Here is a 10,574-nt window from a genome sequence, read left to right as displayed (position 1 = left end):
CGCACGCACAAACCTGGTGTAATTGTTGCAGAAACATTATTTATTGATTCATACGAGGGAGTAAAACTCTCGGGACAAGGGGAAATGTGTAGCTTGTGTGGAGACTGTTTATCAGTGAGTAACCCGAGCAGCAGCCTCTGCTGAGACATCTCCAGTTCTGCACCCGTGTGGGAGCTCGTAGCATCCCCGGGCTGCAAAACCCTCTTAGCTCAGGGCGAGGGACCTGGATGGCTTCACTGCAGAGCCTCAGATGCTTTAAATCCGCCTGCAAAGCCTGGCAGCTGCAGACGGAGAGCTTTGGAGGCTGGATAACGTCCCCGTGCTCCCCTTGCCGGGAACGCGCTCCCGTTCCCTGTTTGCTCCGCGGAGCACCCAGGCCGAGGTGACACTTTTCGAGCTGCTCCTTTAAACCAAACACTGCGCAAGAGGCACCGAGAAGACAAACCGAGAGAGCAAACAGAGCGGGGCAGTTTCTAAGAAACCCGCCGAGATTTATGGCTCCGGCCCCTGATCCTGCGCCAAGCCTGCTTGGTGTCCGCGCCGCTGCCCCAAGGGCCGCCCCGACCCGYTCCAATGGTCCCAATTATCATTCCTGCTTCAGGAGGAGACTGGCATGGCAGCAGAGCAGGAAACCTCCCCTCGTGTCCAGGACCCTTTGGGATCCCCAGTTATAAAGGAATCTGAGAAGCTTCTAGGTTGTTGGACTAGAGGACGCCCGTGCAGTTGCATAGGCTGAATTTTTGTATATTGGGGAAATGGGAAAAATGGGAAAAATGAAATGGGGAAAATATAGGGGAGACAGATTAGGAGGCCCCAACYGGCCTACACCCAGAGGAGGGCTGGAAACCTCTGCATCTGGAAGCAAGTCAGCGTGATTCACTGCCTGCTTTCCTTTCCATAGCCAGGAGCCAGCAGCCTTTTCTATACTGCCTGTCCCATGCAGAAGGGCTGGGTTTTGCCCAAGGCCTGAGTCAATGTTGTATCCTCGTATGACCAAGCTGACAGCGTGCCCGGCTGTGTGCACTGGTGTCTAAATATTTGCCGGCGATGCGCTGGAGGATGCAGTATTCCAGGGAATGCGGGGAGCTGCCAAGGCAGCAGCCTGCAGCCCCTTGCAAAGAGCCCTTGGCTGGCGTGTGATGAATGCTCAGTGCTCAGCGGCGAGTGCCTGCCCGTTGGAGCTGGCAGCCCCAGAGCTGCCTTCTTGCAGCCAGACATGGTCCCTCCTCCCGTGCAATAACCCTGGGTGACCAAATATGAGTCTCAGTGCTTGGGATAATGCCCGGAGCACCCGTCTTGCTCCCTGTGGCTGCCAAGGGATGCTGTATGACTCTCAGGCCTGCTGGGACCCTCTCTGCTTTCCCCTGTCTGCTCCCCTTGCACTGCAAAGGCTGCACTCGGGCACGGTGACACCGTGGTCCAGCAAGGCCATAACCAGTCCCATTGGCACCGCTGTCGAGTGGCCTCGGTGGAAACTGGAGCCCTTTCCAGATGAGCCCTCCTGCCATACAGCGAGTGGAAATATCCCTTCATCTGACCCGGGAGGACCACCCAGCGGCTGCTTAATCCTCAGCCCATCTTGTGAGAAGCCGCTGCAACAAGGTGTGTTAACCCCGAGCGGATTGAGGATTGCGGCCAGCGCTCGTGGCTGCAAATTCCTCTCCCCTGTGGCCTTCCTCCTCACACACTGAGGCTTTCATGGGGCTCCTCGCGTGTATGCTGCCGTTACATGTCGCTGCCCTCAGGAGGAGGGATGCCACCTCTCGAGAACAAAATAAATAGGTCGCATTGGCACCGTGTAGGTTTTTCCCCGGGCATTTTAAAATTAAAATGTTGTTTTGGAAAGCCTCTACCAGGGTAATTCACGTCTTCATCAAGAGAATAAATTTGCCTTTAAGAAAGGGAGTCCAGTGAGAAAGAAAAATGCTGTGGTCCAGCAAATGACGTAGAGGTTTTTGGGGTAATTAGGCACCTCTGGTGCTCTGGCTATTGGAGGGGAAAGGGGGATGCTTGTTGGAGGTCATCGGAGCTTAAGGTAGTTCCACCGCAATGCTTCTCCTTGCTCTCCTTTCTGGCGTGGGACGGTACCGTAATTTGCCTTTTCCCTTCTTTCCTACCTTGGAATGAGCAGCAGATATCTGATATTCTGATACGGTAGCACTTTGATTAAGTGCTTTGATTAAGGAAACATCAAGCCCGGGTCTTGATGATGCACCAGCAGGTCCTTTTGTCTGGATATTTCAGCCTCATTTTTAATGGCCTCTAGTCTCAGACCTGTACAGACGTCATCTGCCTGAGAGGAAATTAGCCAGGTCTTGTCTTCACTGGGCCAAAATTTCAGCACCTTGGATGATTTTTAATTTTTGTATAATGTATGTCTAAATTTAATATTACTTTTAAATATATATATAGTGCTGATTGCACTATTATGCTCTATGTGGCATCACACACACTTCCCATAAACTATTTTTCAAAGCCTACATTGTTTTATCTTTGCAGTATCTAAAATGTGCGTGTCGCTAAGCCTTTGGGTGTATGCACAAATACACAAATATTACCTCAAGAGCAGTATATTCAGCTCTGTTCACCCATTTACACCTTCACTGAAGCTGAGGCTCAATCCCATTAACTTTAATGGGGGGGAATAAAAGCAAGAACTTGGACAGACACCGACGAGTCTGCAGTGACTCCATCTCCATGGTTTAGTTGTGCCTTTGAGCTCCTATAGATCAAGCTGAGCTCCTATATTAGAGGTTTAAAGCGCCATGAAAGTCATGCTTGACTATAACTTTAGGTATGTGAATGCAAAGTTGTCTATGGTGGTGGGTACATGGTACCGTGATGATGGTAGACGTGGGTCAGGCCCATCCTCTTTGCAAGTGATATTGGATGGTCTTGGTGCAAAATCAGAAGTGTAGTGGAGATACGTTGCCATGAACCATAGAGTCATCTTCTGCTCATGCACAGTGTGTGTCCAAGTATGAAAGGCGTTGCTAAGCCCCCTGCCAGCAGTGGCCCTTTGCTGAATGTCCAACCACACTTAGGACACCTCTGGCCTGTGGGAATTGCCTGTCTGAGATCTTAAAGTCAACTTTCATCCAGCGATGATGTAAGTTCAGTGCTTGCCAGAAGAAGAAATAATATTTGGAAGTTAAGGAGCGAGGGAGGGAATCTTCAGCTGATATAAACCTTATTGACTGCAAGTGACCCACGCTGCTCTACAACGGCTCTGCTGGTGGCCCAGGGTTTGTCTGACTTTCACTAATGCTGAGCACCAGCAGATCCCAACTTACCCCAGTCTCCAAAAAGCCCTTTCARAATTCTCCCTATCAGTAACTTCCTCCCCCAAAGAAATAAAGATTTTACTCTAGAGTTTGCTAAAGGCACAGCAAAATGTGGATGTCAAACCTCCTTAACTTGCACAGGCTCCAAAGGAGGGTCTAATCAGTGACGTAAAGTGAGGAGTTGTGAGTTCCTTGCAGTAAACAAACTAACCGTTATTAAACACACGCATGGGTCTTTAAGGAGTGGAATTGATTGCGTGCGTTTATTTTTACAGCATCATTTAAGTGGGTAAGAAAAAAAAGACTCGGCTCTAATGCCGGGATGCTGTAGCAGAATCAAAGCCCAAGGAAGGATTTTTCCACTGTGTTCATTTTTTTTTCTAATAACTATCTCCCATATCTGCCAATCTTGGGTCAACAAACACACGTTGATTGACAAGTTAAAATGTTTAGCTAAGCCTGCAACTCATATAAACCCAATTTAAGATTTCTAGTGCCGGAGGAACATGTAAGAGCAACAAACAGTGTCCCTTCCTTCCTAGGCGCTCCCTTGGGTGTAATCTAGGACTGTGCTTGTCGGGGACAGTCCCCAGCAGCCCGGACGCTGCCTTGCTCGTGGATCAGCAGGTGGTTCAGGGATGCTCCAGCAGGATGAGGTGGGGTAGCCCCACTGTGATGTGTTTCCATCCACACTAGGCTGCGATTCTGGAATAAAAGTGTTGGTTGCCAAAACTGGAGACAGCTGCTCCAGCAGTTGTCCCCCGAGCAGTAGCGCTGAGGCTGCTTTGCGGTGACAGTGCTCCTTCTCGGTCCTGGAGTGCTTTCACAGCATGACTAAGTCTTTCCAAGATGTTTTCCAAGCACGGTTGGAATCRGGGATACTAGAAATCAAGCCAGAGCTACTTCTCCTCTAAGGATTCCATGTTGCCAGCAAAGGGTTGCTCTCTATGTCTGCAATAACTTTGGGATCTTTGGGATGTACTTGCAGTAAACCGCTGCTCATCTCACTTCTCCTGTTCTTCAGCTGGAGGAAAGGCTTTGTTTCTTCATGTGTTTGGGATTTTTGTTCTTCACCCGAGGAGCTGACCCTGTCTCTGGTGCTCAGGTTGCAGATATTTCCAGACCTGATGCAGATTTTTCCTACCCCCACTTTATTTATTTATTTTTTCCTAAATGGAAATTGTTAAATTGCTCGATCGGAAGCTGCCCTGATACGGAAAGGCCCAAATGAGGGAGGACCTGGGGGTGAGCACACGGGGGAAAAGGATTTATGGAGTTTTCTCACCCTTCCTGTGGGCGTATTGGGCCAGGCAAGCGTTGTGGTTTCTTCCTCCAAGCCAAGGCAAGCAAGACGTAGACCATGGGTCACTTCATGGGACGCAATGAATCAGGCCTGCAGCGACCTAAGCCATGGGTTGGACAGGTCAGGATGGGCCATGGGTTGGGTACAGGATGTCCGCGTCCTGCCCCGTCCACCCTCGGGCACTGCATGGACCTGGCTGGTCCTCGTTCACATCACACTGACACCCTTGTGTCTCCTGCCCTGGTCTGCTCCCAATGTACAAGCAATTGTCGAGATGTCACAGAAAGCTGCAGCTGTGCTGAATGCTCTTGGTTTTTGGAACACGCTTCACAAAAGTTGCTTGTCTCCCTTTAGGTTCATTTCCAGAGCTTGCTTTCCTTTTTTTTTTTTTTTTTTTGTCAATCCGATGTCTAGAGCTGACTTTTCCTTAACAACAACTAGCATTAAAATAGAGCTGTGCTACCACAGTCTGGCTGTTAAAGTGAGTCTAAAAATTGCTGAAGATGTTGATAATGTTGATATAGAATGTTGACAATGTAATAACGTATATAATGTTGATAATGTTTCCAAGACACCATTTTTAAGGACAACGAGGAGGAAAGCAGCTAGCAGCCCAAGTGCTTAGTTGATACKCGCTGTAGTTTTAATATCCCTAAGAGTGTTGCTGAGCTGCTGTGTGCACTGCCCGTCGCCCTCTCATTCCTTTGGTTTGAGGTTCACGGCCCGCGTAGCAAACACCTTGTTTAAGGGATGTCCCYGGCGGTTTTCCAGGTGCTCCGGAGCCGTGGGGAAGGAGCCCGGCCAGGCGCATCCCTGCAATGGACTCGCTCCAGGCGGGCAAGGAGAGCGCCCGGCGGGCAGCCCCCAGCCGCTGTTTTCACAAAGCCCTTGGATAACAACTGTTTTCTGCTCATTTCCTCTCCCGATTAAGCACTTATCTGTGGGAGAGCAGCTGGGCAGAGAGCAAGTGCAAGAGGGAACGTGGTGGCCTTGTCCATGCTCAACCTGCAGCTCAAAGCCCCCAGCCTCGAAAACAGGAACAAAAAACGGTCTCATTTTTCTTGATGTTAACATTTCTTAATGTTAACATTTGTTAATCAACCAAAAAAAGTCAGGAGACTCATCAGCCAGGGATGTCTTGGCTTTGCTTTATTCCAGGTTGTCCCACGGTGTCCACACGTGGCTGCTGGGACTGGGCAAAGTGCAGCAGAAGGCACGTGTTCATGCCAAGGGCCCCCTGCAAAGCCCCGGGGTTCTGAGGCAAGATGCTCTTGCAAAAAAGGGGGTGAAGCCCTGAATGGTGAACAGGTATTAATGATGACAAATAAATCAACAAACACTTAATTATTTATGCCTTCTCMCTGTAACAGCACATGAATCTGCTGAGAAATAGTCAGGGATGAATCACAGCGTATTGAGCTTTCCAAGTGTGCGTTGGATTCTTTAAAACTGGGCCAAAGTTATGAATAATTAAAAAAAAAAGAAAAAAGGATGATTACTGGAAATAGTGAAGTAAATTGTCTTGCGGTGCTTTGTTTATGCAGGACTAGTTCAATAGCTGTAGCGGGGCAAGGGAAGGGTGGGGAGAGCTGCTCTTGCTTGAATGAAGCATCAGCCTCTCTGCGGCACCGGAGAGGATGGGTCTCATGGGTTCTGATTTACTAGGGACTGGGGCAAACCATTGCTTTTCTGTCTGCTTGCCATCCTTCATGTAAAGTGCAATGAATAACAGGGCTTTCCTCCTATCCCTTGTCATCCCTGGCTGTGACAGACCATCAGCACCTCGTGTCTGATGGTCCCATCCGATCCAGACGGCTGAAGTTAAACAGCTGGAAGGGGCTGATATTCCCCATCCTAGAAAGTGCAGGGCCGATCCGAGGCTGTGCAGGAGGTGGAAAGTAGGAGGAGAGCAGGGGAAACACGAGGGCAAAGCTTTCYGAGCACGGTCCAGCCCTTCCCCACATCCCCACAGATGTGGTTCGAGCTTTACACAAACRTCGTGCGATGCTTCTGTTTTCTTGGAGAAGTTTGCCAGCAAGAACCGCTCGCGATGGAGGCAACCCAAGGAGATGCAGCACGAGGTGCATCTGCAGCCGTGGGCAGACACGGCCACGAGGTGGGAACGACCTCCTTCCCGCTGCGACGCGTCTGTGATTCCGAGTCTGCTCCGCGCACAGCACGACGTGCCCTGGGTCAGCCCCAGCAATAATGTTTTTAAACAATATTAGGTTATTCTTGGCAATCGATGATGACGTTCTCTACCATTCGGGGTATGAGAAAAACTTCTAATGAGAAGAAGTGGTAGAATAACAGAGCTGGAGAGCAAAATATTCTCAAGCACAGGGGCTAGTTACACGGTGGGGGCAGAGGGAAGCTGAGTCAAGCCCCGCTATGCTTTGTCTTAAGAGTTTAACCCAAACACRCTGTTAATTCCACGCTCGGGGAGTCCCAGGTCTAATCCCTGTGTACTCGAGACCCTCCCACTGGTAGGCAAGGCAAACGCTGCATTTCTGCTTTCCTCTGCTCCTACGTGTGGTCAAACAACTAGGTGCTTAATACAGAAATCTAAATAATTTACAAATCTGGCTCAGGAATTATGTAGCAGATTCTAAGCCTGTTGGGTTACGTTTCTTGTCCATCCATATGGGCAAGACTCATTTTTTCCTGGAGGATCTAGCATAGTTTTTGAAATGCATATTAACGAAGAAGTTCTTTTTGTTCCCTCCCTTTGTACGCTGTTTGGAGAGGCCTTGCGCAGCGCGTGCACCAAGCCTGGGCGTGGTGGTGATGGTTCTCGTTTATGTATATAGGGGAAGAAAGCCCAAATCTGCTATTGTTCTGTTCTGTTTGTTTTCCTTTTTGCTTTGGTGTTCATAAATATATTGCATCTAGTTTCCCGTTGAAGTTATCAGCCAGTTCTGCTTAGCTGGCCATCCATGAGGCCTTACTGGATGGGGCCTTAGTAGAGTTGTGTTCAAGCCCTTCTTCATAGGGCTTCATAGACGTCGTATATGGAATTCTGTGGGGATAAGGCAGTTGTGTCGGCTCAGGCCCCTCGATGCTGGGCAGCCCCCGACCTCTGTGTTTTACCACGGTTGCAGACACAACCCACCACCGTTCTCCCAACTCCTCTTTCCCATCTCTCAGGCCCCACGTGGTTTTCCATGGGGTTTTCCATGGTTTTCCATGGGGTTTTCTCTCCTCTCCCCACTGCTCTCTGATTGATCGGAGCAGTTGATCTGCACGCTCCCGCTGCCCCTCGCACGGGCGAGCAGCTGTCATTCCTGTGAAGAGACGGGGAATCAACTCCTCTTTCCTTTCTTCCCCCGCATCCGTCAGCTCAAATGTAATGCTAGGAGCAAATGGAGTCTCCCGGCTGGTTTGATTTATTTGTTTTAATGCTCCACCATGACCCTTTGGCTTGGCCTGGCCTTTCATCCAAGTGCTGTAGAGGCCTAGGGCTACTTAGCTTCCGTGATGAGATGAGTTCGGTGTATTCTGGCCTGTTTGGCCAAAATCCAAGCAATTCACTTAACTGTTGTCCTTGTTTTGAGTGACTGCGCTAAGGCTCAGAGAAAGACATCCTGAGAAGCCTGGCATAGCTCAGCAGCCCACAAGAAGTCGATGGTGAAGCTGGTAGCCAAAAGCAGATCTCCTCTTTACCTCTACAAGGTCTTCACAACTTGCTCCTCTGAGAAGCCGTTTTGGCTGCTAGAACAGACCTTACTCTTTGAATCACAAGCGCTTTCCAGYTAGGTGTTCCTCAGCAAGGCCGAAGGCTGCACAAGGAGCCCGTTTTTGTCTCTCGTGTCAATGCAACATGATTCACCCAGCCGTGGAGGAGCTGCAACCGCCGGCGTTCGCGTTGCGCTTGGTCAGTAGCTCCCACGCCCTGCGCCTGCCTTGTAAATTCATGAAAATGAGAGGGAAACGTCTTTCTCCAGCTAAGGGGCTGCCATGAACCAGCTCCCCTGGCACCGCCTTTCTATGGCAGAAGGATCTGTTGACACAGGTAGATCGGCCAGTTATTTTTCTGCTGCTTAGGGTTTGTGGAGGATCTGTCTGAACGAAATGGTTTTCTTTGGGTACAACAGTGGCCAAAAGTGCCCTGTGAAAGTATTAGGAAGTGGCACACGTAGCCCTGGTCTACACACAGTATCTTTTGTGCTGGTGTAATTATGTTGGCGAAGGCAGTGATATTTTACCCATGGAGTTATAACAGCAATATCCTGTAGTGTGGACAGCATAAGGGTGCCTTATACCATCTAAGCTCATGGTGTTTCTCATACAGAATTAAGCCATATGAATATAAGTGTTTTTATATTAGTAGAGCTTCATCTACATTGGGGAAATTGTACAGTTTTAGTCGTCCAAAGCAAAATAATCTCTTCTCCTAGCAAAGCCTTAAGCGGCTAGATGGTGATAACCAAAAAGCTTCTTGACTTCCCAAACTGACTCATCAAGGAGGAGCTTAAAGGCAGTGGGAGAAGAAGATTCCTAGAAAGTTCAGAAGTTATCAGTGTATTTGATATCCCAGAGCCATCCGATCTGATATGTCTGGTGCAGTGTGAGATAAAATGAGCCCAAATTTGATGTTCCAGGATTACAAGGAGAGATTCTGATCTGGGCTTCCCGGTTTCAGTGTATCAGGCAGTCAAAATGGAGACAATGAAGGCTCAGAAATACCAGTTTGGGTAGAAGCACATTGCTGCGCTGTTCCTTCCACAAAGCCCATCATGGTAAGTGCTCTGTGAAGCCCYCTCAGACCTTGTGGGACACCCCAGCCCATTTCTGGTCCCTGTTAACCAGGTGCTTTCAAAGATCGTTGCACTTGCCCTGAAAACAAAATAAAAAAGGRGTTGGGGAGTTCATGTCTCAGAAACAGCTGATGGGAGCAGCAAGATGAGATGGTCCCCAACCACACAGCACGTGCAGCAGTGCACGTTTGCCCACGCACAGACATATATATTTTTGTTGCTTCCACTTGAGTCTAAGCAAGTGCTTAAAGTTAAGCAGGAGAGTGAGTCTTTGGGTAATGAGAGCCACATGGAGCGTGATTTAAATACCCGTTAAGCACATCAATAGGCTATTCAAGCTTTAATTACATCTCCTCCGTTTCACACTCCAGTGCAGATTTTGTTGGCCTCTCAGAAGTGAATGATATTCTGTGTTTTAGGCTCCTGGATCCTCAAAGGGCACAGTTTGTCCTTCTAAATACTATCCAAAGCCTTTTCTAGCAGGAAGCATAAGAATTGCATGTGTCTTTAGAAGAAAGCACGCTTCCAGACCCGCTATTCATATATGCTCTAGCCCCAATCTGTACCKCAGGCATTTTGCACAATTGTAGCATAATTAATAAAGACAAATTCAATAATTTATTCAAAGAAATATGATGAAACTAATGTAATATTTTCAGGGGAAAGCTCCCTCTCTGCAAAGCCAGGAGAGGCACAAGAAGCCCAGAGATGGAACCACTTCTACCACTCATCACAGAAGGGGCCTGGCAGGGCTGTTTCTCATGCGTATCCCTTTATGATTTGGTTTTTATCACCCTTTTTATAYGACGCCGTCTATGTGCATAAGCCCCCGTGAGCTGGTTGCTCGGACAGTGCGAGACGCGGCCGTGGTCGCGGCGCTGGATGCGGTGAGAGGAGCGTGGATTGCTCTGCCCCGTCGCATCTTTGTCTTCGCCGAGAGGCGGGGAGGGGGTTCTGACTTCCAGACAGCCAGGAAAACAAAATAAACACGCATGTAAATGAGAGGCGATTTGGAAGAGGCTTTGTGGATGTTGGCAAGAAGAGCAGCACAACTTATGACTTTACTTTTTTCTTTTTTCTTTTTTCTTCTTGTTCTTCTCTCACTCTCTCCTTTTTTTCCCCTTTTTTTTCCCTCTCTCTCTCTCTTCTTAAATGCCAATGGAGATATTTTTTAAGGCAAGAGTTTATTTTTAGACCATGTTGTTACGGCAAAGAGGGGAAACGACCTTT

The sequence above is a fragment of the Nothoprocta perdicaria genome, unplaced genomic scaffold (genome assembly GCF_003342845.1).
Source record: "Nothoprocta perdicaria isolate Ctin4 unplaced genomic scaffold, notPer1 scaffold_187, whole genome shotgun sequence".
Lineage (NCBI taxonomy): Eukaryota > Metazoa > Chordata > Aves > Tinamiformes > Tinamidae > Nothoprocta > Nothoprocta perdicaria.
The sequence above is the reverse complement of the archived record's forward strand: the minus strand, read 5'-3'. Positions refer to the sequence as shown.